The 27546-nt window shown below is 43.1% G+C and overlaps 1 protein-coding gene across 3 annotated transcripts in view; it reads right to left on the bottom strand.

Moving 5' to 3' along the window:
* The window catches only part of LOC126259190 (uncharacterized), a 152596-nt gene that overhangs the window by 37056 nt on the left and 87994 nt on the right, over positions 1 to 27546 (bottom strand). The window lies entirely within an intron of this gene.

A 27546-nucleotide genomic window follows, 5' to 3' on the forward strand; every position in this document is an offset into this window, starting at 1 on the left:
TAAACACACACACACACACACACACACACACACACACACACACACACACACACAAACACAAGAGAGAACATCTTCATTATGCTGTAAGCACATCAACTACTGTAACAAAATGTACTGTTTTGTTCAGATTTAATTTATTACTTCCTTTCAGGCAAATGGGTTAGAGTGATGCAGGAAAAAGGCAATGAAATAGAAAAGAGTAGAGAACTGACCTTTTGGTATTTCAACATAATATAAATAAACTACATATTTTTTAGTCCCTTAAGTTTTGAGAGACTTTTGGTAAATTAATGTAAAACATTGTTCTGTAGCCATAATACAGTTTGCATTCAGCAAAATGGTTTAAAATAAAAGGTCTGTGTTCTCCACATACCTTGTAATCCAGCTAGTGAAATTTTTCAAGTGCTGGTTTCAAGTAGTTAAGAACCTTAAACTTTATTTTGTCTTGTAAATAAACTTTACAGACTAGAATTCATATACCTGTACAGACATTTCAAAAACATTGTTGAACTCGCCAGTTTGAGCTCTGAGTCCAGCCGAAGAAACACAAAAATTGCCAGTTACGTAATTTTTGTGGAAAATAAAGCAATGGAAAGTCCATGTTGGAATATACAATTATCGAGAGGATAGACTACTACTCACCGTAAAGATGACCCATTGAGATGCAGGCAGGCAGTTATCTCCATCAGGAGAAGGAGAGTAGGCCATTAATAAATTTGGTTAGGGCTAAAGGCGATGTCTTTGGATAGCACTGAAACATCTGTGGGGAGCTAATGATTTTGGTGCAAAAGTTAATAACAGTGTTCTGGGAGTGGTTCAGCTCTGATTTTAGTGGAGTGTTGGAAGCAGCTTTGGGGGATGTGGCAAGTTTGAAAGGTCAGCTAGATAGCGTCTTGGTGCTATGACGGTTGACGAGGAGGAACACTGTGGATAAGATAGGGGTCCAATAGCGGTGCCCCAAGGTGGCAGTAGGAATTCAGCAAGTTTCTAGTGCTCTTCCAGGCGCTGGAGTGGAAGGGACCCAATTTCAGAGATGTGAAGTATATAGTCAGGATTAAACAGTAGCAGCATCATGTGTAGGGAGCAGAGGTTGTTCTAGGATGTATGTGGTTCAGTATGATATCTTCACGATCTGGGCTCAGGCCCAACACACCATACCCCCATTCCTTCACAAACTCAACACCTTCTCTCTCATCCACTTCACTTGGTCCTACTCAACCCAGCATGCCACTGTCCTGGTCATTAACCTCCTCCTCTCCGATAGCTCCATCTGCGCCACTGTCCACACTAAACGCACCAACTACCAACAGTATCTGCATTTTGACAGCTACCCTTCCACACAGCCTAGCCACTAAGGGATTGCATATCAGCAGTGAAGGCAGCTCACTTGTCCGGTATGCTGGAGGTCACACAAGTGCCTTCACAGGTAGGCGCTATCCCCCCAGACCTAGTCCACAAAGATTTCCTCTGCCATATTCCCCGCAAGCACCAAATTCTCCTGCCACCCCCCTAAGAGCCAGCTACAAAAGAGTGCCACCACTTTATCATCCAATAATACCCTGGACTGGAACAACTGAAACACATCTTTTGTCAGGGCTTCAATTATCTATCATATTGCCCTGATATGTGGGATATCCTGTCCAAGGTCCACCTTTATAAAGTGGTGTTCTGTCACCACCACAAGATCCACAGCATCCTAGTCCATCCCCATCCCACTCCCAATCCCATCCCCTTGGAAAAGGTGCAAGGTATGCCCAATCAAACCACCCAGCACTTCCTAGCCCAGTCCTATCATAGACGTACCCTATCCCATCAGAGGCCAGGCCACCTGTGAAAGCAGTCACGTCATGTACCAGCTCTGTTGCAATCGTTGCTCGGTTTATTGGTATCATTACCAACCAGCTATCCATCACGAAGAATGGCCACCAGCAAACTGTGGCCAAGAGCAAAGCATACAGCTGAACATAACAGGCTTGATCACAATGGCTGCTTCACGTACCATGCCATCTGGATCCTCTCCTGCACCACCAGCCTTTACAAACTGCACAGGTGGGAGTTATCCTTACAACACATTCTCCACTCTCGAAATCACCTCGGCCTCAACATACGGTAACCAACTGTCCCCACAATCTGCACACAACAGTTTCTGCCCCGTCCGTCCTATCAGCTCCTCCTAACACAAATCTTCTCACCCTCATTGTGCAATGCTCTCTGCCAATGTAACCACCAATTTTTTCACCTTCTCTGCTCCTTTCTGTTACACTCTCTATTTGCCCCCTCCCTTACCCACAGCCTCCTGAGACTGCACCAGGTAGCCTTGTCTGGCCACCAACTAGTGCCTTCACACTCTGCCAGGCAGCACTGTTTCCTCCTCCGTCAATCATACCCTGCTATTCCTACCACTTCCCTGTTGCTCTATGGATTGTTGCTACCATTCAACACATTTCTGTTTCAGTCTGGCCTGAGCAGCCAGCATGGTGTGTGTGTGTGTGTGTGTGTGTGTGTGTGTGTGTGTGTGTGTGTGTGTGTGCGCGCGCGCGTGCGTGTGTTTTTGTTTTCTGATGAAGGCTTTTGCCGAAAGCCTAATGTGTAACAGTCTGTCTGCAACTCAGTGTGTCATTGTGTCAACTTTATGGCGAGTAGCACTCCATCCTTTCCATAATTATTATTTTTATGGAGAAGAAACGCTTCTCTCCCCTCCTGGATGTCACTGCTAGAAGTAAGTACCCCCCTATATTTCAAACCATACTTCTGGATGCACTTTATGTGCTAAGAGGCCAGCAAAATATGATACTGAACACTGTTTGGAAGAATGGTCTTCCTGAGAGGAAAAAAGGTACTCTTCAATCTCATGGTATTTCCTTCTCCATCCACAGGTGATCCAGGAGTTTCAACAGTAACAGCCGGTTGATATTCTTCATAGGTTTGCAGCCAGGTCATGTTGTCGTCCAGACAATATTTTGGCGGACCAGCTAGCCGCCATCTTCAGGTGAGTTAATGTTCGTGCACTACCTCGCCGGAACTGAATTCCAGCCGCAATGACGGAAACCTTTATACACCATGGACAGAGCACCGCACGTGCACGATATCTACATCTACATCCATACTCCGCAAGCCACCTGACGGTGTGTGGTGGAGAGTACCTCTATCTGTTCTCTTTCTATTCCAGTCTCGTATTGCTCATGGAAAGAAATATTGTTGGTATGCCTCTGTGTAGGCTCTAATCTCTCTGATTTTATCCTCATGGTCTCTTTGCGAGATATACGTAGGAGGGAGCAATATACTGCATGACTCCTCGGTGAAGGCTTCAACAAAAGCCCGTACTGAGCTTCTGAGCGTCTCTCTTGCAGAGTCTTCCACTGGAGTTTATCAATCATTTCTGTAACACTTTCGCGATTACTAAATGATCCTGTAACAAAGTGCGCTGCTTTCTGTTGGATCTTCTCTATCTCTTCTATCAACCCTATCTGGTACGGATCCCACACTGGTGACCAGTATTCAAGCAGTGGGCGAACAAGTGTACTGTAACCTACTTCCTTTGTTTTTGGATTGCATTTCCTTAGTATTCTTCCAATGAATCTCAGTCTGGCATCTGCTTTACCGACAATTAATTTTATACGGTCATTCCATTTTAAATCACTCCTCAGATAATTTATGGAATGAACTGCTTCCAGTTGCTGACCTGCTATATTGTAGCTAAATGATAAAGGATCTTTCTTTCTATGTATTCGCAGCACATTACACTTGTCTAGATTGAGATTCAATTGCCATTCCCTGCACCATGCGTCAATTCGTTGCAGATCCTCCTGCATTTCAGTACAATTTTCCGTTGTTACAACCTCTCGATATACTACAGCATCATCTGCAAAAAGCCTCAGTGAACTTCTGATGTCATCCACAAGGTCATTTATGTGTATTGTGAATAGCAACGGTCCTACAACACTCCCCTGTGGCACACCTGAAATCACTCTTACTTCGGAAGACTTCTCTCCATTGAGAATGACATGCTGTGTTCTGTTATCTAGGAACTCTGCAATCCAATCGCACAATTGGTCTGATAGTCCATATGCTCTTGCTTTGTTCATTAAACGACTGTCGGGAACTGTATCAAACGCCTTGCGGAAGTCAAGAAACACGGCATCTACCTGGGAACCTATGTCTATGGCCCTCCGAGTCTCGTGGACGAATAGCGCAAGCTGGGTTTCACACGACCGTCTTTTTCGAAACCCGTGCCGATTCCTACAGAGTAGATTTCTAGTCTCCAGAAAAGTCATTATACTCGAACATAATACATTGTTGTTTAATGTCGGACAAAATCGGATTCCATATCTTACTTAGAGGAAAACCTTTATCAAGTAATATTATTAACAGTGATAATCTAATTTCAATGGATTCTTTAAGAAAACATTCCCAATAGTGAGAAGCAGGAGAAATCAATTGTGTCTTGTTATACATCATCCTGTGTCCTTCATTAAGGCAGTGTTCCACCACTGCCGACTTCTCAAGCTGGAACAACTGAGTGTGCCGTTGATGTTCCACACACCGGTCCTGAATAGTTCGAACAGTTTGACCAATGTATTTCTTTCCACAGTGACAGAGAATTTCATAAACCCCGGGCATCCTCAAGCCCAAATTATCTTTAACTGAGGCAATAAGGGCTCTAGTCTTGGCCACTGGCATAAACACACTTTTAATATAATATTTTCATAAAATTCTTGAAATTGTGGATGATATACTTCCCACCAAGGGTAAATAAGCAACAGTTTCAAAAGCATCCTCTATTGGTGAAAAGAGCTTATGCCAATTCTGACGAGCAACATTTGAAAGAAGAACTTGATCATTTGAAGATTAAAATGAATCTTTCAAATGATCAAGTTCTTCTTTCAAATGTTGCTCGTCAGAATTGGCATAAGCTCTTTTCACCAATAGAGGATGCTTTTGAAACTGTTGCTTATTTACCCTTGGCGGGAAGTGTATCATCCACAATTTCAAGAATTTTAAGAAAATATTATATTAAAAGTGTGTTTACGCCAGTGGCCAAGACTAGAGCCCTTCTTGGCTCAGTTAAAGATAATTTGGGCTGGAGGAAGCCTGGGGTTTATGAAATTTCGTGTCACTGTGGAAAGAAGTATATTGGTCAAACTATTCGAACTATTCAGGACCGGTGTGCGGATCATCATCGGCACACTCGGTTGTTCCAGCCTGAGAAGTCAGCAGTGGTGGAACACTGCCTTAATGAAGGACACAGGATGATGTACAACAAGGCACAATTGATCTCTCCTGCTTTTTGCTATTGGGAATGTGTTCTTCAAGAATCCACTGAAATTAGATTATCAAGTAATATTATTAACAGGGATAAAGGTTTTCCTCTAAGTAAGATATGGAATCCGATTTTTTCCGACATTAAACAACAACGGTCTTCTTTTCGATCACTGGATTCTTCCACCTAGTGCTGTTGCGATTTATCGTTTGCCGTCTTCTCCCACTGGCGTGCTGCGTGTCTACTTGCTGCCATGAGGCGCTGCCCATCATTCTGTGCACACACGGTGCTCTGTCAGTAGTAAATGGGCTATCTGACCATGACATGCAACACCTAACATTAAATTTTGAAAATTGTCAGGGTAAAACATCTATCAGAACTGAATATAGAAGGGCAATAAAACAGTCAAAAACTGAGAAATTTAGGAGATTTCTCAAAGAAATTAATTGGATGCATGTTTACAGCATGCAAGACACAAATGGAAAATACAAAACATTCATTAATAAAGTTAGCACCTTATTTGAAAATTGTTTTCCCCTGAAGGTAACTCAAATTAAGCAGAAGTCTAATAAGAACCCATGGATCACACAAGGGATAAAGATATCACGTGAGACAAAAAGGAAACACTATCTGATATGTAGGGACACCTTTGATACTAGCATTATAGCTCATTACAAAAATTACTGCAAAATATTGAAGAAGGCTATCCAGAAATCTAAACACCTGCATTATGAGAAGAAGATAAATACATCCAGCAATAAAATAAAAACACTAGGATCAGAAATGACGAGTGTTCATGTGAGCTTAGTCATATCTTACGTTATTTGTGTAATCAATCAATCGTCACAGGAACATTCCTGGACTGGCTTAAATATGCTGAAGTTATACCTTGCCACAAGAAAGGGGACAAATAAATGCCATCAAATTACCGACTGATCTCACTTTTGCCAGCTTTTTCAAAAATCTTTCAAAAGGGTATGTTCAAGCGTGTACTTAAGCACCTTAGTGAAAATAACATACTGTCAAAGTCACAGATTGGGTTTCTTAAGGGTTCTGATATGGAGAAACTATTTACACTTACAGCGAAAATGTCCTTAATTCATTGGACAACAAATTAGAGGCAACTGGCTTATTCTGTGATCTGTCAAAGGTGTTTGACTGTGTGAATCACAGCATTCTTTTAAGTAAATTAAAATATTATGGCGTCACTGGTAGTGCTGCAAAGTGGTTTCAGTCCTATCTTACTAATAGAAAACAAAGGGTGTCATTACATAACACTTCAGCAGTAGGCAATTAGACATCATCTGACTGGGAAGAAATTACATGTGGTGTTCTCCTAGGTTACATCCTAGGTCCACTACTGTTTCTTGTGTATATTAATGACCTGTCATCTGTTACCTTACCAGATGCCAAGTTTGTCTTATATGCTGACGATACAAACATTGCAATAAAAAGTAAATCAAATATAAATTTAGAAAGGGCAGCTAATCAAATTTTTACTGACATTAATAAGTGGTTCATAGCCAATTCACTGTCATTAAACTTTGAAAAGACCCACTATATGCAGTTCAGAACTTCCAAGAGATTTCCTTCTGGTGTGTGTATAAAATATGACGACATGGAAATAGGAGAAGTTGAGAGTGTAAAATTCTTGGGATTACAACTTGATAATAAATTCAGTTGGGAGCAACATACTAACGAACTGCTAAAGCGCCTAAACAAGTCTGTGTTTGCACTGCGAATGATGTCAGACATAGGAGATATAAATATAAAAAAAACTGGCATATTTTGCTTATTTTCACTCCATTATGTCATATGGTATCATATTTTGAGGTAACTCCACAAACAGAGAAAAAATTTTTAGAGTACAGAAGCATATAATAAGAGTAATGAATAGTGTAAACCCAAGAAAATCATGTCGAAACCTATTAAAAGAATTGGGCACATTAACCACAGCTTCTCAGTATATTTATTCCTTAATGAAGTTAGTTGAAAAAAGAGATGTATTATTTACAACAAACTGCTTAGTACACAGTATCAATACTAGGAATAAGAACGACATACATAAAGATTTAACATCACAACATGTGTTTTTCAGGGAAGTGTAGTAGATTTTTGCGCAAGAAAAGATCATAACAGCGATTCCAGGAACCACGGTAATTAGGAACAACTATTAGAAAATACCAATTCAGAACAGGATGTTAGTGTGAGTGAGCACTGCAATGCAGATGAGGAGCTTACAGTGAACTGTGGAATTAGCACTATAATACGTGAAATGGTATTAGAGGTACCTGAGGAAGAATACAGGAGGGCAGAGGAAGTTTTACGTAGATTAGAAGTAGTAGTGTTTGATAGTGATGAAGAAGGAACAGAAGTGGAGGAAGCAGGGGGCTATTTTGATAATTCTGACAACACGATAGGAAGGGTTCCAGAATCCGATATTACTATCAAAGAAGGAGAGTGTTTGCAGAAGTGTTTTGATTTGACAGTAGTGGACAGATTAATTAAAGCTGCCACAGTTAAACAGGAAGAAGACTCCATGAATAGGTGCGTAATTTCCACAGAAGGTGTAGGATTCAACAGACGTCAAGTAGTGCAAGATTTGTTAGATGAACCTGATTCTGAAGTCAGAGAGAAAACTGCAGGACAGCCTATAATAGAAGAAGTTGCTATTTTTAATGAGAAGGTTCCTTGTTTACTGGTAGTGGTTCCGATTTATGTGCACTGTCACAGGGTTTTGTGAATGCTCTCCCTGCTAGTAAGGATGTGGTTATAATGGCAGTAAATGGCATAAATATTATTGTAGCCACAGGGAAAAGTATGAAAGTAGTTAAACATGAAGTTATGCTACCTGTCAGTATTGGCGATGTACAGTTGGACCAGAATTTTTTTATAATAAATGGCTTAGGCATGGGAATGCTCGTGGGAGCAGATTTCTTACAAAAGTAAGAAGGAAAAGTGGATTTTGGACATAATGAAGCAGTCATTGTGGTGTAGGAAAGAATAATAGCTATTCCTTTTATTAGTAAATGGCAATATGTATCCGACGAGTGAAGTGACATGCCTATATGTTAGTGCAGAAAAAAAAAAGAGGATGTTGTGGGGTATAATGAGTATGGCGAAAGGAAGGAAGTAGAACCTTCTGAGGTAGAAAACATCCGAATAAGAATTAATGAAAAAGTAGAGGGATTATCGGATTTGACAGAAACACAAAAGGATGAGCTGAAACGAATTTTGAGCAGGCATCAGGAAGTGTTTGACCAGCCAGGACTAGTTCGAGATTACGGATGTTATCTAACTGTAAAAGAGGATGCACATTTCTTCCAAAAGTCATTCGCTGTTGCTGAAGTACATAAAGAAGCTGTAAGATATATGATTCAGAAAATGCTTATGTGGGACATTACAGAAAGGGGAATTAGCGTGTATAACAACCCACTGGTTGTGGTGCCTAAAAAGCACGGTTTTGTTTGGCTCGTTTTGGATGCTAGCGCTTTGAACAAAATAATATTTCAAGAGAGTGATAGGCCTGAAAATATAGAAGAATTATTGCAAAAATTTAAAGTTACAAAATTTTTCACATTGATGGATGTAACTTGTCGTTACTAGAACCTACCCTTAGCGAAAGAATCTAGGAAATACACAGCTTTCCTGTTCGAGGGAAGGTGCTATCAGTTCAAGGTGGTGACCTTTGGGTTAAACATCAGTGTTTGTGCATTTGTTAGGGCAATGTCCCAAGTGCTAGGTGACCAGTTTTTAAGAAGAATTACAGTTTATGTGGAGGATGTGTTGATTTCAACTTCCACTTGGAAGAACACTGAATGTTGTTGGATAAGGTTTTAGAAGCAATAGAAAGGGGTGGAATGAAACTCAAATTACACAAAAAATGAATTTATTAGGAAAGAAATAAAATTCCTGGGACATATTGTTAGTGGAAAAGGAATTAGGCCCAATCCTGAAAAAATTAAATCCATTAGGGATTATTTAGCACCTACTACCCGAAAGGAATTAAAAGGTATGTTTGGCCTTTCTGGATTGTGTCAAAAATTTGTGCTTGGACAATTATTCAACGTACCTTGTCTGAGAGAACTATTAAAGAAAAATGTACAGTTTAGATGGACAAATGAGTATCAGAGGGCCTTTGAAGAACAAAGAGGCACTGCTAAGTAGTCATATATTAAACCATCCTGACTTTGCCAAGCCTTTACCAAGTTCATGAAATGATCACGTTTGCTAGTCAATTATTGCAACAGGCAGAAAAGAACTAAGGCATTTCGGAGCTGAAAGCTCTACCAGTTATATTTGGGCTAAAGAAATTTGAACATTACCTATTAAGCCACAAAGCAATAGTTCATACTGACCATAGGGTCTTAACATTTTTGCAGACATGCCAACTAATTAACACGGGAGACTGAGGTGGTGGTCAATGTATCTCCAGCAATTTGATATAGAGATAAAGTACATAAAGGGCTCAGAGGACATTGCAGCCAACGTACTGCCTAGAAATGTTAAAGAAAACGGGCAGGAAGTAGATCCTTTAGGACAACGAGAATGGAGTGATGTTTTTTTGGCAACAATACAATTACAGGAAGAAGGACCGCTTAAACGCATTTGTAAGAACCTCACAAGGGAACAAAATCAAGATGACAATTTTAAACTCGTAAAAAGTGGCTAGGTCATCCAGATTTTCCAAAAATAGTGGAATATTGCAATATACATCAGGAGATACTATTTAGGTGAAGAAAACACGATGAGGAAAAATGGTGAATCTGTTTCCCAGAACATCATGTGGACTTGCTGACAGATTGTGTGCATGGGAAGTAAGGGCATTATGGAGCCAGGAAATGCATTGTGAAATTGAATGAGGGAGTAATTTCTGATAACATGTGGCACAGGGTACAGAAATGGCTGTAATCTTGTGACAGATGTCAGAAGGTGTGAGCAAATAATAGGATCGTACAGGGACAAATGTATTCTGTAGAACCTCAAAACAGGCTAGATCTTGTAGTTGTGGACCTTTTTGGGCCTTTTTCTGTTTAGGGGAGGGTTGTGAACATGTCTGTACTGGTAGATGGATTTACGAAGTATGTTAGATTTTATCCTATAAAGAAGGAAAAATCCAAAGTAATTGTTAGTATAAGAGAAAGATTAGTTTGTAAATACTGGTGTGCCGAAGGCCATGTTGTCAGATAATGGACCACAATTTGTGCCCAAGAGGTTTGAGGAATGTTTAAACAAAAGGAATATAGAACATATAAAGATTTCAGCCTATTTTCCACCGGGAAATATGGCAAAAGAATAATGAAAGAACTAAATTGTCTCTGTAGGACGTATTGTCACAAGAAGCACTCAGCTTGGGCCAGCTACTTAGAATATTTTGAAGAGGTGATTAATCACTTGAAACATGAAGCAACCGGTTTTGCACCTGTAGAGTTAATGTGTGGAATCAGACCAAATAACTTATTATCTGACTTAGTTGAATTTCTCACGCTTACCAAGATGGCCATGGAGCAGAAAAAGAGGGTGGCACGGACAAATATTAGAAAAACGGCTCTGGAAAGAAAGAGAAGACACGATGGGAGAGAGTGTCCTACAAGTTTGCAAGTAGGCGATTTAGTGAAGGTGAAAACCAGGAAAAATCTAAAAAGCTTACTGCAGAAACCAAGAAGTTTCTAGATGAGTATGTGGGACCCTTTAAAATTGTGGCCAAGCCTCATACCATATAAATTAGAATATGTCAAGTCGCAAAAACTTCTGGGATTGCGAAATATAGTTGATTTGAAGTAGTACATACAGAAGGATGATGGGAACAAAAGCAGTTAATAGTCCTCAGGGGACGTGCATTCTTAGCATTGTCAGGTGTATGATGAACACCAGGCATCCCAAGTTGTTGGCAATATTATTTCCTTTTCGTTTCATGTTGTCAACCAAACTCTATAATTCGGAATTTTTATGCTATTTTCTTTCCTTCTTCCCTATTGTAGTAAATAATGTATATAAAGTGTACATAGAGAGTAAATGCCATCAGAAAATAGAAAACTGGTAAAAGATATTTTTTGAGGTAAATGATTACTAAACACTAACATGAATGAATGTGGAGTGAAAGTGATGTAAAAAGGTATACTGAAAAAAATAATATGATGTTACTCCTTAATATGTGATTGCTAAGCAATTTTCAGAACATGTAGAAATGATGTTGGAAGATGTTTGTGGTAAGAGGTAAGGAAAGTGCCTAATAGAAGTAAGTAAATAGATTATGTATGTGATGTTTATTTGAGAGCCACATACGTTGGCGTAAATATTTTCAACATTTCCAGTAATTTTGCATTCTTTGTGCATAATAACTTGTTTTATGTAAAGTCATGAGATATTTTTTTAATAGTAACTGTGAGGTAAATATTTTTCTGAAAAGAAAAGTTAGTAAAGAAAATGTTTGGAAATTTTTAAAAAATAGTTTTTTGGCTTACTTGCTTCATAATAAGTACTGCTTTCAGCAGGAACTTGCTTAGGAATTATCCCACTATAAAATGCATATAATGATTTTTTGAAAAAGAGTAAAGTAATAGTGCCAATTTAGGTACTGTTGTTATTTCTGGATAATGGTTAATTCATTCTTTACTGAAAATAATTAGTACTGTATAAGACTATTTGATAGAAGATGTTGAATTTCAATGAATATTGAGTTTTCTTGCAAAAGAGTTTTGTGAAAATAAGCAGAAAATTTTCAGTACACTAAAATTCAGGAAGTTTTCCCTTTAGATCTGAGAACAAAAATACGAATTATGATGTGTGTATATGTGAAAAGTTAGGGTGCAGAAATTTAGAAAGGTGGCTTAGACCTACTGTATTCTGCAGGTATGAAATTTAGAAAAACTTGATACGAGACTATAAGAAACCAGATCTAGGGCAGATGACTGGAAGCTGTATCACAGTGAAGTACCTTTAAAGCAACCAAAGTGTAAATGTGAGAAAGAAAAATGTGCTACCCTAGTGCTGCTACAGAAAGTAAGTGTTTTTTTTGCTAAAGTATGTAAAAAAGATGCTCCCCAAAAGTGAGAATAATATAATGAAAGATACATTTTATCCACAGAGATGATTAAAGCTAGTGTTATCCTGCTAGAAAATTTTGTGGAATAATGCAAATTAAGTTGAATCTTTTGTATAGTAATATATTAGATTTCATGAATGCTAATATAGCAGCTGTAAAGAGCATTAAGTGGTTTATTTCATTTCAAAACGATATAGAAATTCGTAGAGTAATTGTTCAAAGAAAAATTTAATTTTGAGGAAAACTTTAATATTTTCTAATGTAAATGTTTCGATAAGTTTTTTTGTACGAAAAATAATACTTCTGAAGAAAAAGGGAAATTTTGTACATCAATTTTATTATTCGCTATCAAGCCCAAACCTTCGAAATCTGATGTAACATCGAAAAAACTATAATGTACTTTTGATATTTCATTCAGCTGAAAAAATTATAACTAGGAACGATTTTCATTAAAAATCCCATACTTGGGTGTGTGTAACACAGCAAGTTATTACAAGATGACATTCGTTGCAGTAAGTCATGCAGCCCTCTAGTACGGTGGCTGCAGGATGGCTACGTTTTTTTCGTTTTGCTCACAGCACAGCTGATGCTGCCTGCCATGGGAAATGCATAGCGTAACATTCAGTCGATACGAAGAGTCATACCCTCTACGAATCTAAATAATCCATATTAGTTATTATCCGATTTTGTTCAAATTTGGTACACAGCCTTTTGTGATTAATGGAATGATGCTGTCAAAATTTCTTATTTTTATTTATAATAGTTCTGGAGGTAAAGAGAATTACTTAATACTCCTAAAACCTAAGCTTGTTTTCTAAAACCAAGTTAGGGACACTATCAGGTTGACTTTCATTATTATTTGAAGCCATTCCAAATTATCAGTGCATAAAAATCAATTAATTAGATTTTTCTTTTTAAAACTTTAGTTACTGTGCATTACTTAATACAAAAATCGGTCAAAATTATTATTTGATTATATTTTGCTATGTGAGTGTGTGAGAATGATAGAGAGAATGTATGTGGGATATACGTTAAAATTTAGTATTTAATTTTATGTAAAACCTTGTACAAACGAACTGTGGGAAAGTTATGTTGCAAACACAATTCAGGTGCCATATGTTGGTGTGTGCTTACTTTTGTATAAAAGTAGCCACAATGGAAGTCAGAGGTGAAATAAGTTTATTTATCAATTTGAAGAATATTTTGCGTTTCGTTACTTTGTTTAATCAATTATTAATTACTATAAAATTAGTGATTGGATAAGACAAGATTTGCCACGCAAATGAGCTGGAAGGAATGTTCGGATTGGTCGTTTAGATCAACAGCCAATCACAATTAAGCTGTTCACGCACGAAAAGAGGAGTGGGAATATAGGAGAGTACCTCAAGAGGAGTCGCTTGCTGGTCGATCTACGGATAACACGATGTTAGATCGCTCCCTAAAAATTCGCTGTAAGATGAGGAAATAGTGAGCTAATTTTGGTTTGAACATGTAGTGACTGAAGCGACTGGAGTTATGAATATTTTAATGAAATGTTTGGTGTTTCTACATTAAATAGTTTGAGAGATACGAGCGTGTGAACTTTCTAGTTGTAGTAACAACTCTGCGTGGCGTGTTTCGTGCTCTGTACGGAATATTTTGGCGAGCACCTTTTACGAAGAAGACCACTGAAACAACCGAATGTTTAACTCGCGAATAGTTGTGGGTCTCTGACTGGTAGAATGTGAAAATTAGTCGGGTCAGACTTACTAAAATTCTGGCTCCTTCTCGAGTGAATATTTGTTAGACAGACAGGGAATTTTGAATGATGTCTTACCATATTAAATATGGACTTGATAGCCATTTCATGTGTTTCAATATGAATTAAAAGCAGATTTAATCTAATGATTACGCTTTTCTGCAAATAGACTGAAGATCCTGAACGACTGATTTTATGATCGTGAACTTTCAGGAACTGATTTTCATCTAGAGATATGTGGCCTCTGTATGGTAGGTATTAGGTGGTGGTTTCATCAACACTGCTTTATACTGCCTAGCATGTATCTGCTACCACAGAGTGAAGGGACAATGGCAAGAATACTGTCAAGGTAGGTGGACTGAACGACAGCATTAACAAAAATGCAGACCGACCGACCCTGCCTCACCACAAAGTGCTTGGATTAAAAAGGGCAGCTGTTACAAGATTTGTCAATAACATTGCTATCCTCAGTGAGATTGATTAAGAATTAAAGGACATGTTGAATGGAGAGAGCAGTCTAGTAAACATTGAAGATGAACTGAGAGTAAACAAAAGAAAGGCTATGGTAAATATTAGTGATAAATTTCACACTGAAATTGGTGATCACGAAGTAGATGAAGTTAAGGAATTCTGCTCCCTCAGAAGCAAAATGGCACACGATGGATGAAGCAAGGAGGATTGGTTGGTTGGAGAAGGGACCAAACTAGGCGGTCATCAGTCCTTCCAACCTGAGATTAATTAAAACCGATAAAATCCCACATTGAAAGAGAGAACTACAACATCCATGAAATGATAAGCTATTGACTGGGAAGGAAGGAAAAGGACAGAAGACGAGGTGAGGGAAAGAAAGTGACTAATGACAGAGGCGTGAAGGAAGAAGCACAGGAGACGAGAGATGCTCAAGATATAACAGACCCCATAAGGAAAGAAGTGGGAAGGCAGAGGGCCCAATCCAGTTGGGGCAAAGGGGGGAGCATGAGAGCCTGCCACCCCTCCACTCACCGATAAGGTGGAAGGCTCCTCCGTTAAATAAAGTGATAAAAACCCCCATCACGAATAAAACACGAAACGGGATCCACTGTTGAGGCTTTGTCAGCCAACACCAGGGGTAGCGAGTCCGGAAGGCTAAAAGTTCGTCACAGGGTGGCTAAGTTGGGGCAGTCCAATAAGATGTGAGCCACAGTCAACATCGACCCGCAACGACAGAGAGGGGGATCCTCACAACGGAGGAGATAACCGTGAGTCAACCAAGTACGGCCAATGCAGAGCCAGCATAGGACGACAGAGGCCTTACGAGAGGCCCAGGAGGAGGACTGCCACGGAGTTGTAGAATCCTTAATCGCCCTGAGCTTGTTCGGTGAAGAAAGAGTGTGCCATTCTGCATCCCATAGGCCCAAAACCTGACGACATAATGCCGAGTAAAGGTCTATTTCCGGAATGCCTATAGCAAGAGATGGCCTGGTAGTAGCTAACTTAGCCAGTCGATCGGCAAGTTCATTGCCAGGAATCCCAACATGGCCTGGGGTCCAAATGAAAACCACCGAGCATCCACGTTGAGCAAGGAGAGAAAGGGAGTCCTGGATAGCGATGACCAACGGGTGGTGAGGGAAGCACTGGCCGATAGCGTGCAAATTGATCAATGAGTCACTACAGATAGTGAAGGATAGTCCTGAGCAGGAGCAGATATGGTCCAGTGCGCGCAAGATGGCTACCAATTCTGCAGTAAAAACACTACAGCCATCGGTCAAGGAACGAAGTTCTGTGCGGCGCGCATAGGTGTAAGCAAAACCAGTGCGGCCAGAAACCATGGAGCCATCAGTATAAATCACTTCTGAACCCTGGAGTAAACTGAGGAGACAGTACAATTGGTGGCAAAGAGCCATCGGAGTGACAGAATCCTTTGAATCGATTGAGAGATCAAGACAGAGCTGTGGCCGAGAGACGCACCAAGGAGGGGTACGTGCGTGAGCAGAGAAGATAGGCGGTAAAGGGAATTGCTGGAGTTCAGAAAAGAGCGACCGAATGCGGACAGCCACGGTAACCCCACATCGTGGCCGCCGTTGCGGCAGCGTAATTGCCGTGTCCGGATAAAGGAGACCATAATTAGGGTGCTTTGGGGTGCAGCGAATGCAGAGCGCATAAGATATCAGCTGTCGTTGGCACAAAACTCGCAGTACGGGGCTAGTCCGGAAGGCACCAGTCGCAAGTCGGACCCAACAGTGGTGGATGGGGTCTAGGGCTGCAGCATCGAAGGCGACGCAGAATCATAGACAGGACTTCCATTGTCTAAACGAGACTGGACCAACACTTGATACAATTGCAGGAGAACAGAGCAATCTGCACCCCAGGCGGTATTGCACAGACACCTAAGAACATTGAGAGGGGACCAGCACGTCCTCTTCAGCTGTCGAAGAGCCATGTCAATTGGGCATCGTAGACCAGACCCATGAAGCGATGGGTATCCACTACCTCAAGGGGCTGGCCATTGAGGAACAGTTACGGTTGGGGATGGACTGTACAGCGATGGCAGAAATGCATGACACATTTCTTGGCCGCCGAAAACTGAAAGCCACGGGAGAGAGCCCATGAGTGCGCCTGGCAGATTGCCCCCTGTAGATGGTGTTCTGCAGCGCCCGTTACAGAGGAAGCGAGGTAGATACAAAAATTGTCAGCATACAAAGAGGGGGACATTGTCGGCCCAACAGCTGTCACCAGACCATTAGTGGCTATTAGAAAGAGAGGGACGCTCAGCACGGAACCCTGTGGAACCCCATTTTCTTGCCGATGGGGAGTACTGTAGGAGCAGCCAACTTGGGACCCGAAAAGAGCGACAAGAAAGGAAGTTACGAATAAAAATAGGCAGAGTACCACAAAGGTCCCATTCGTGGAGAGTGGTGAGGATGTGGTGGCACCAGGTGGTGTCATAGACTTTACGCAGATCAAAGAAGACTGCAAAGAGGTGTTACCGACGGGCAAAAGCCGACTGGAGAGCAGACTCCAGGTGCACCAAGTTATCCACCGTAGAGCAGCCACAGCGAAAACCACTTTGAGCCGATGACATAAGGTCGCGGGATTCAAGGATCCAAAACAGCCACCGACCCATCACGCATTCAAGGAGCTTGCAGAGGGTGTTAGTAAGGCTAATGGGATGGTAGCTATCCAACTGAAGAGGTGGCTTCCCCGGCTTCAACACTGGAACAACAATGCTTTCCTGCCACTGGGTAGGAAAGACTCCCTCACTCCACAGACGGTTGAAGAGGGTCAGGATATAATGGTGGCCAGCCACTGATAAGTGTTGGAGCATTTGGTTATGTATCCGATCTGGTCCAGGAAACGTGTCAGGACAAAGGGCGAGGGTGCTGACAAATTCCCACTCGCTGAATGGAGCATTATAAGGCTCTGAGCAGCGAGAAACAAAAGACAAAGGTTCGCAGGAGAACTTCTGTAAAGTTTGGAAGGTAGGAGACGAGGTACTGGCAGAAGTAAAGCTGTGAGTACCGGGCGTGAGTCGTGCTTCGGTAGCTCAGATGGTAGAGCACTTGCCCGCGAAAGGCAAAGGTCCCGAGTTCGAGTCTCGGTCGGGCACACAGTTTTAATCTGCCAGGAAGTTTCAAAAGACAAAGGTAGTTGTTCTGAGCGCTATTTCAGGAGAAGGAACGTGGGTGTATACCGAGCCGATACCGAAGCTTGAGCAAAGTGTTGAGCAAAATTTTCTGCTACAAAGTCCGGATTGGTAAGAAAAACACCATGCACAGAAATTCCTGCAACCCCGGTGGGAGGATGGTGGCCAAAAATTCACCTGAGTTTTGCCCAGACTTGTGAAGAGGGGGTGTGTGGTCCTATGGCAGCTACGTATCGTTCCCAGCAAATCCGTTTCTGAGATTTGATTAGATAGCGGGCCCGGGCAGGGAGTCATTTAAAGACCAGAAGAAAAGCAGTAGAAGGGTGCCGCTCGAAGTGTTGAAGAGCACGGCGGCAGTCTTTTATGGCTGCAGCAATTTCTGGAGTCCACTAAGGGACCATCTTCCGGTTTGGGGAACCTGAGAAAGAAGGGATTGCGAAAACAGCTGCTGAAAGGATGGCAGCAGTCAAAGTCTGAGTAGATTCATCAACACTGTCATGTGGCAATACAGGGGGAGATGGCAGCAGAGAAGAAGGCACCCAAATCAGCTTTAGATATGGCCTACCTGGGAGGGTGACGGAGCGAGAGAGACTGAAGGAAGGTCAAATCAATCGGATAATGGTCGCTGTCACATAAGTCATCATGGACGCCCCACTGAATGGAGGAAAGAAGGCCGGGACTGCAGATGGAGAGGTCAATGGTAGAGAAAGTGTTGTGCACCACACTAAAGTGTGTGGGAGCGCCTGTGTTAAGTAAACAGAGGTCAAGTCCTGCCAGAACAGCTTCAACTGTCTTGGCCAGGGCAGTAGTCGTACGACTACCCCAAAGAGGGTTGTGGGCATTAAAGTCTCCTAATAGCAGGAAGGGTGGTGAGGGCATGGGATGTGGGCAGCCTGTCAGGTGGGAGGTAGAATTACAGATTGTGATTGGAGGGGCCAGATGGACCCTGACAGCAATGGCTTCCAGAGTGGTATGGAGGGGAACCCATTTACTAACGATATCTTTGCAGACTAAGGTGCAAACACCACCAGAAGCTCGCAAAGGGCCAATTCGGTTCTGAGAGAAAGTGTGGAACCCACAAAGGGCGGGTGAGTAAGAATTGACAAAATGGGTCTCCTGGAGTGCAATACAAGCAGCAGACTAGAAGGAAAGAAGGGGCTGCAACTCTGGAAGGTGATGCAAATACCTATTACAGTTCCATTGGAGGATTCTCAAGCCGGAGTCCAAAGGGGAAGCAAAGGGACCAGAGTCAGTCACGCCGCCGAGTCACCGTCCGTCACCAATAAGTACGGGGTAATATCCATATAGGTGGGGTCAGATTCTGTTGGTTCATTGACTGGAGGAGGGGAAGGCTGCACCTCAGGGGAAGGAAGAGAAGGGCAGACTTCAGCGAGGGCAGGCACGGAATTACACCAGGCAATCCTGGCGCCCACCGCCCGTGGATCACGCTGCCTATGTGGAGCCGTAGACTGCCTTCCAAGGGGGTTCCGGGAAGAGGAGTCCCGGGAGGGAGCTCCAGTACCGGCGGCCACTGAAGGAGGGGAGCACTTCTCCGGCGGGGGAGGGGGAGCAGCACCCGAAGGGTTGGGTACGGGTACTGACGGGGAGTGGGAGTACAAGAGGGAGGAGGAGGCTGAAGGCATGGGGCGAATGGGGTGGAGCTGGGGGTAAGAGGGGGAATGGACATAACGGAAGCAAAAGTAGAAGACATAGACACGGGATGGAGCCGGTCATACTGTTGATGAGCCTCAATGTAGGTGAGCCGATCTAAGGTTTTGTACTCTTGAATCATCCTTTCTTTCACAAACACCGGGCATACAGGCGAGCATGGAGAATGCTGTCCATGACAATTTACATGAGGGGAGCACAGGCACTCCCCTCATGGAGGGGGCACCCACAGTCACCGCAGAGGGGATCAGAGGTGCAGCGGGAAGACGTGTCCAAACCATAAGCATTTGAAGCGTCTCATCGGTGGCCGAAGATAAGGTTTTACATCACACCGATACACCATTACCTTGACCTTCACTGGGAGGAAATTGCCCTCGAAGGCCAGGATAAAGGCGCCCATAGCGGTGCGATTGTTTGGAGGGCCTTGCTGCACACGGCGGATAAAACGAACCCCTCGCCGCTCGAGGTTAGCACTGAGCTCCTTGTCAGTTTGGAGAAGAAGATCTCAGTCGAAAATAATGCCCTGTACTGAGTTCAACCATTTGTGGGGCGTGACAGAGACTGGGACATCACCGAGACGGACAAAAGCATGCAGGGCGTCAGATTGGGCAGCAGAAGATGTGTTTATGAGCAAAGCACTGGATCGCATTTTACTCATCGATTCCACTTCGCCATACTTATCTTCAATCATCTCAAAGGCTTGGTCGTGGCAAAACTTCCACCATTGGTCCTGGTACAAACCAGGTACCGAGGGAAAAGTTTCAACCCAAGCCGGCGAGCTTGACCCTCCACCCAGGGGGTGGCCAGGGAAGGGAAGGCCGAAGGATCAGAAGAAGGAGTGTCACGTCTGCTACCACTCTTAGAGACGGCCACAGAATGGCCAGGATGGTGAAGCTTTTGTCGCTTCATGCGCAAGGCGTCCGCCCTAGTACCACCCACTCTAATCAGGGGCGCCACCCAGCCACAGCAAGGGCCGTCTGGCACAGCAGCCACTACCAGGAGTACTGGTGCTCCAAAGTGATGAGCATCAACTCCTGGGCATACACGAGGCGTTAACAGCTTAGGTATTAGCAGTGTGATCCCTGTGGTTTCAGGGGGCTCAGCCATGTGGGTACTTAACAGCCTCACCACATGGACTGGCTACCATGCTGGTGACCTAGCAGGAGGCGGGGGAGGGGGGGGGGCGGCAGGGTGCAAAGGGAAAGGAGAGTGGAGGGGGGAGAGGAACCTGCACCATGGAAGCTAGGTAGGAAGTTCATAGCTAAATGGCTCACACTGAACGTAAAATTTTGGGAATGGAGGTCAAACCCCACGGGGACCAAAAACGCTGAAAAGTAGATGGAAACAGCAAACTAAACAATAGCACAGACCAAAACAAAGTCAGGAGGATAGCCAGGCCGACATAAAGAAGCCAACTAAGAAGGAAGAGAGGGGGCAGGGACAAAGGAGTAATGATAGGGAGGGAGAGGAACAGGGATGGTAATGCAGCCTGGAAAGGGGCCCTGTGCGTGCCACACACGTACCCACAAAAGGACTGTGGGCCCCCTGAGGGGTGAAGCAAGGAGGAGATAAGAAACTTACTCCCATAGGCAAAGAGCATTGATTGTTAAAAGAAGTCTACTACTATCAAAAATAGGCAGCACAGCATTCTATGGAAGGGAATTGTGGACATAGAAAATCGAGCAAGGAGAGACTCAAGTGCTACAGAAGGCAGCTTAAAATCAAGTGAACTGGTAAGAAATGAGGTTCTCTGCAGAAATGGGAGAAATGAAATACAACTAGAAGGGAGAAGATTACATGACTTGTACTAAGATGTCAGGGAACAACTTCCATGGTATTAGAGGAAGCAATAGAGGGCAGAACATTTTGTATATATATATGACAAATCATTGAGGACTTAGGGTGCACATGGTATTCTGAGATGATGACTCTGCAAAATGAGAGGATGTTCTGACCAGCCACACCAAACCCGACAGAAGTTTGATGAGAAAAACAGCACCTTATCACTTTAAATACAGGCCATGTTAAAGCTATAAACGACATTCTGAAACTAGTGTTTGCTGCATTTAATAGTACATTGCTTTCATAAATACAAAGTGTAACAAGGCATAACAGAGTTCAGAGTTGTCCAGAAGGTAGAGATGAAAGCGTAATGAAAATTGAACAAGTTAACACTATTTCCTCTGTTGACTACACAATGTGCCACAATTCATCTCTCATTACTTGTAGCTCTGTTACATTTAAAAGTGATTACAAATGGCTGTCTCGATTCTAAATCCTATAAAATGCAAACATTGCACTATAATGGAACAAAGAACCACCACAGCTGACAAAATTAATTTTATTGTACATCTGCCAATAAATGTTACTATGGAATCTCAGTTTAACCACTGTCAAAAGAAGGGGGGGGGGGAGGGGATAAAGAGAGGAGTAAGGGAGGAGGGAGGGAAAGGGAGAGCAAATGCTGTCATATGGAAATTATTTAGTGCACCATGAAATTGTTTCAGTACTTCAGATAAGTGTTTGGTTACGTAGTGTAGAGTTCCAGCACTTCTGTCATGTGAATTACACTTGTTTCTGAAGTTGAAGGTATACTCAATTTGAAAGACTTGTAAAGTAATTTTGGTGATGAGTCTGAGATAAAAGTAGAAACAATTCTTTGACATATATTATGTGAAAAGTAATGACGATTTTAGAGTAGTTATCAGTGGTCATCAATGCCCTTGCTGACCTGAACACTTGAATCTGGCAATATGCAGCCATGACTTAAGCAATATTACTACGCCAAAGTTCTGTATACAGGAAGGACTCTGAGCAGCAATGAAACATTGCTGGAACCCCCTCCCCTAAACATTTACGGGCAAAATTTAACTCAACATAAAAATTCAAAATTTACAGAATGTATTGCACATACATTCTCTGAATACGAAACCTCAAAACAAAGTATGAAAAATGAAAAGAGCATCTACCTGTATCCCCTTGCTTTGAACCGCAGTATAATTATTAATTATGATTATTTAAGACACATTTAAAACCATCAACAGGGCCCAGACTTTCTTGTGAATTACGGTATCTAAGCTCGGTTTGGGCCTACTAATTAATTGGTCAGTGCGGCAACTGGCACAGATGCACTAGGAGAAGTGGCAAGACCCCTCTCCCTATTTCTGGCTCAAGTGGGGTGAGCAAGCAGGCGATGTGCAGGTAGTCTGGCAGCCCAGCTGTAATGTACACAAACACACATCTGTGGCCTCCTGTGTGCGAGTAGTTGCAGCTCAGTGGTTCACATGAGTGCAATACATGTGTAATACGACTGCCTGGAGGGTAGCCTATACTAGCTGCACCTGTCCACAAGCAGAGCGGCACTCCCCAGTGCACATGCCCTGGGAGGCAGCCTTTTGTTAACAGTTCACCCCCCCCCCCTCGCCCCCTTTTTTTCTTCAAGAATGTCATCTTTTATGAGTGAGGAAGGCAACCACTTTCAAAAGGGCAAAACCGTTGTAAACTCTTAAATCTGTGGCGTGAGCATACATACCTGGGTATCCTGCAAGTATAATGTTAATGTCTAAAAGAAACGAGATGAATGACTAAAATGAGTGTTAGGGTGTTCGCCCGGTACACAAAAGCAGAAGGGAAGTATAAAAACCAGCTAAAAGAGAAAAGTAAAGTACCGTAAGGTGGCGGAAGTTTGCCAGCCAAAAAGAGCAGAGGATCCTCTGCGAAAGGTAAGACGACGAGGGGGTCACTTTCTGTGTCTGACCACCAGGGGCCCGATCATTACAAATCGCCAGGTCAATAGAATGGTAGGAGCTAATAAGGTGGTACCCTTCATCAAAATGAAAATTGATGTTTAAGGATAAACAAATTAAAAGGAGGAAAAGGAGGAGTGAGGCCAGTCCATCAGCCAGGGACAGCCAGAGGCTCTCCAGGGCTGAGACTACAGGGGGAGGCAAGCAGCTGCCACTGACCGAGGGTCTCCAAGACAGTATTGTCTGAACTTCAAATACATTTAGACAAGCTGCACTGTCAGAGAATGTGTAAAATTAGGTCGACTAGAATTGAAGGTAATGAGTCAGCTAGATCCACTGTTTGCCTTATAATAACAAAAGTGGTTAATGGAAAATCTCATATAAAGATGTGAAACAAATACTAACAAAGAGAGAGAAGGGCTGGCCAGTACTTACCTCAGCTCAGTACAGCCGATAGATACACAAAAAACAGAACCGAAAATTTACGTTCCTAGCTTTCGGAACAAATGTTCCTTCATCAGGGAGGAGAGAGGAGAAAGAAAGGGAAGAAGGGAAAGTGGGTTCAGTTACTGACAACCCAGGTTATGAAGCAACAGGGAAAGGAAAACAGGGAGGGTAGCAAGGATGGAGGCATGGTTGTCAGAGGGAAGCCAAAGATATTCTACTGTAAGTACTGTGCCAGCCTCAAACCAAAGAGGATGCCTACAGAAGTAAAGAGGTATATAGTATAAAGATAAACACAACTATGTAGGATGAAAAGATGCGTGAATGGCTAAAGAGGAAAGGGAAAGAGGAGAAGACTGAAGAGTAAATGGGAGTGAGGTTGTTTAACGTAGGTTCAGTCCAGGGGGATGGCAGGATGAAAGGATGTGTTGGAGTGCAAGTTCCCATCTCCGCAGTTCAGAGGGACTGGTGTTGGGTGGGAGAAGCCAAATGGTACATACGGTGTAGCAGGTTCCTAGGTCCCTAGAATTATGCTGGAGGGCATGCTCCGCTACTGGGTATTGGACATCTCCTAGGCGGACAGTTCATCTGTGTCCGTTCATGCGCTCAGTCAGTTTAGTTGTTGTCACACCGATGTAAAAGGCTGTGCAGTGCAGGCATGTCAGCTGATAAATGACATGTGTAGTTTCACACGTGGCCCTGCCTTGAATTGTGCATGTTTTACCAGTAGCAGGGCTGGAGTAGGTGGTTGTGGGGGGATGTATGGGGCAGGTTTTGCAGCGGGGTCGGTTACAGGGGTAGGAACCGCTGGGTAGAGAAAGTAGTCTGGAAATATTGTAGGGTTTAACAAGGATGTTACGGAGGTTAGGGGGGTGACGAAAGGCAACTCTGGGTGGTGTGGGGAGAATTTTGTCAAGGGATGATCTCATTTCAGGGGTTGACTTGAGAAATTCATATCCCTGGCGGAGTAATTTGTTGATGTATTCGAGGCCAGGATAATACTGGGTGACAAGAGGGATGCTTCTGTGTGGTCTGGGGGTAGGAACATTGTTGTTGGACGGGGAGGAATGTATTGCTCGGGAGATCTGTTTGTGGACAAGGTCTGCAGGATAGTTGCGGGAGAGGAAAGCACTGGTCAGGTTATTGATGTAGTTGTTGAGGGATTCGTCACTGGATCAGATACGTTTGCCCCGAATACCTAGGCTGTAGGGAAGGGAGAGTTTGATGTGGAATGGATGGCAGCTATCAAAGTGAAGGTACTGTTGTTTGTTTGTGGGTTTGATATGGAGAGAGGTGTGGATGTGAGCTTCAACAAGATGAAGGTCAACATCCAGGAAGGTGGCTTGGGTTTTGGAGAAGGACCAGGTGAAATTCAGATTCGAAAAGGAGTTGAGGTTATGGAGGAAATTAAGGAGTGTTTCTTCACCATGAGTCCAGACCACAAAGATGTCATCCATAAACCAGGGGAAGCAGCTGTTGGGTCTTCAGGAAAGCCTCCTCCATGCGGCCCATGAAGAGGTTGGTGTAGGACGGAGCCATCCTGGTTCCCATGGCCGTTCCCCCAATTTGTTTGTAGGTCTGGCCATCAAAAGTGAAGTAATTATGGCTGAGGATGAAGTTGGTAAGTGTGATAAGGAATGAGGTTTTTGGAAGATCTTCGGGTGGGCGTTGGGAGAGGTAGTGCTCAAGCGCAGAGAGACCATGGGTATGTGGGATGTTTGTGTAAAGGGATGTAGCATCTATGGTGACAAGAAAGGTTTCAGGTGGGAGAGGAGTGGCAATGGATTTGAGGCGTTCTAGGAAGTGGTTTGTGTCTTTGATGTAGGATGGGAGTCTGTGGGTGATAGGTTGGAGGTGTTGGTCTACCAGAGCTGAGATACGTTCTGTTGCGGCTTTGAAGCCTGCTACAATGGGACGGCCAGGATGGTTCTCTTTGTGGATTTTGGGTAATAGGTAGAAGGTAGGGGTACGTGGCTCAGGTGGGGTTAGTAAGTCTATGGAAGTCGTCGTGAGGCCTTGTGAGGGACCAGTGACGAATCCGTCAACAATTACACTAATAACCTGACCAGTGCTTTCCTCTCCCGCAACTATCCTGCAGACCTTGTCCACAAACAGATCTCCCGAACAATACATTCCTCCCCGTCCAACAACAATGTTCCTACCCCCAGACCACACAGAAGCATCCCTCTTGTCACCCAGTATTATCCTGGCCTCGAATACATCAACAAATTACTCCGCCAGGGATATGACTTTCTCAAGTCAACCCCTGAAATGAGATCATCCCTTGACAAAATTCTCCCCACACCACCCAGAGTTGCCTTTCGTCACCCCCCTAACCTCCGTAACATCCTTGTTAAACCCTACAATATTCCCAGACTACCTTCTCTACCCAGCGGTTCCTACCCCTGTAACTGACCCCGCTGCAAAACCTGCCCCATACATCCCCCCCACAACCACCTACTCCAGCCCTGCTACTGGTAAAACATGCACAATTCAAGGCAGGGCCACGTGTGAAACTACACATGTCATTTATCAGCTGACATGCCTGCACTGCACAGCCTTTTACATCGGTGTGACAACAACTAAACTGACTGAGCGCATGAACGGACACAGACGAACTGTCCGCCTAGGAGATGTCCAATACTCAGTAGCGGAGCATGCCCTCCAGCATAATTCTAGGGACCTAGGAACCTGCTACACCGTATGTGCCATTTGGCTTCTCCCACCCAACACCAGTCCCTCTGAACTGCGGAGATGGGAACTTGCACTCCAACACATCCTTTCATCCCGCCATCCCCCTGGACTGAACCTACGTTAAACAACCTCACTCCCATTTACTCTTCAGTCTTCTCCTCTTTCCCTTTCCTCTTTAGCCATTCACGCATCTTTTCATCCTACATAGTTGTGTTTATCTTTACTTTTGTATGCATCCTCTTTGGTTTGAAGCTGGCACAGTACTTACAGTAGAATATCTTTGGCTTCCCTCTGACAACCATGCCTCCATCCTTGCTACCCTCCCTGTTTTCCTTTTCCTGTTGCTTCATAACCTGGGTTGTCAGTAACTGAACCCACTTTCCCTTCTTCCCTTTCTTTCCCTCTCTCCTCCCTGATGAAGGAACATTTGTTCCGAAAGCTAGGAACGTAAATTTTCGGTTCTGTTTTTTGTGTATCTATCGGCTGTACTGAGCTGAGGTAAGTACTGGCCAGCCCCTCTATCTCTTTGTTAGTATTAATAACAGAAGTGGGGCACACTATTAAAATGTGAACCATTCATAATGGAGCACCATAACTGCAACAAAGTCTAGTGAATTATTTTCAAATTTATTGATGGAACAGGCTAGTGTGGCTGAAGCGGAGTAGGAAAAGAACTGTAGAGCTACTCCTACCCTAAGAGATATCTGTTGAGCAGAAAGTGAAGCTGAGGATCTCGAGGTATAAAGAGAAGGGATAATGGGGGTGGTGGGGAGGGGGAGAACACCCTCTCTTCCCAAATATGGTCTGCATGAAAAGCTAACTGGGCCTAGTATTGAGGGTGCAAACTGAGCAATCTTTTCTGGTGTAGGTGATACCTCGGTTACTATGGAAAAATTAGTAGAAGCTGATCTCAGGAAGATCACTTTCAACTCCAGAGAAATATAGAAACACACGAGGTAATAATTACCGTATGAGTTATCTTACAAGATCAGGTAAGGAAAGATAAACCTACGTTTACTGCAGGGCTTAACAACATGCAGTTTTGAGTTTGAGTACTGATGCCTGAAATAGAGGAGAGTAAGTTTTGACTACAGAGGCAGCTAAATCAGCAATGGCAAGTCAGTATTGTGCAACACCAACAATGTCTCCTCACTTGAACACACAGTGTGAAGACTCTTATCATATTACACAAAACAGTGGGTTTGAAAAATGTTTAAATTATCACAAGATGGGTCAATTGAATACCTAATGAGACGGTAATGATTTGAACTGGGGAGAAAAGAAATTTACAGCATAACTGGACTAAAAGAAGTGATCTGTTGATGGGTT

This window comes from Schistocerca nitens, chromosome 5 (assembly GCF_023898315.1).
Source record: "Schistocerca nitens isolate TAMUIC-IGC-003100 chromosome 5, iqSchNite1.1, whole genome shotgun sequence".
NCBI lineage: Eukaryota > Metazoa > Arthropoda > Insecta > Orthoptera > Acrididae > Schistocerca > Schistocerca nitens.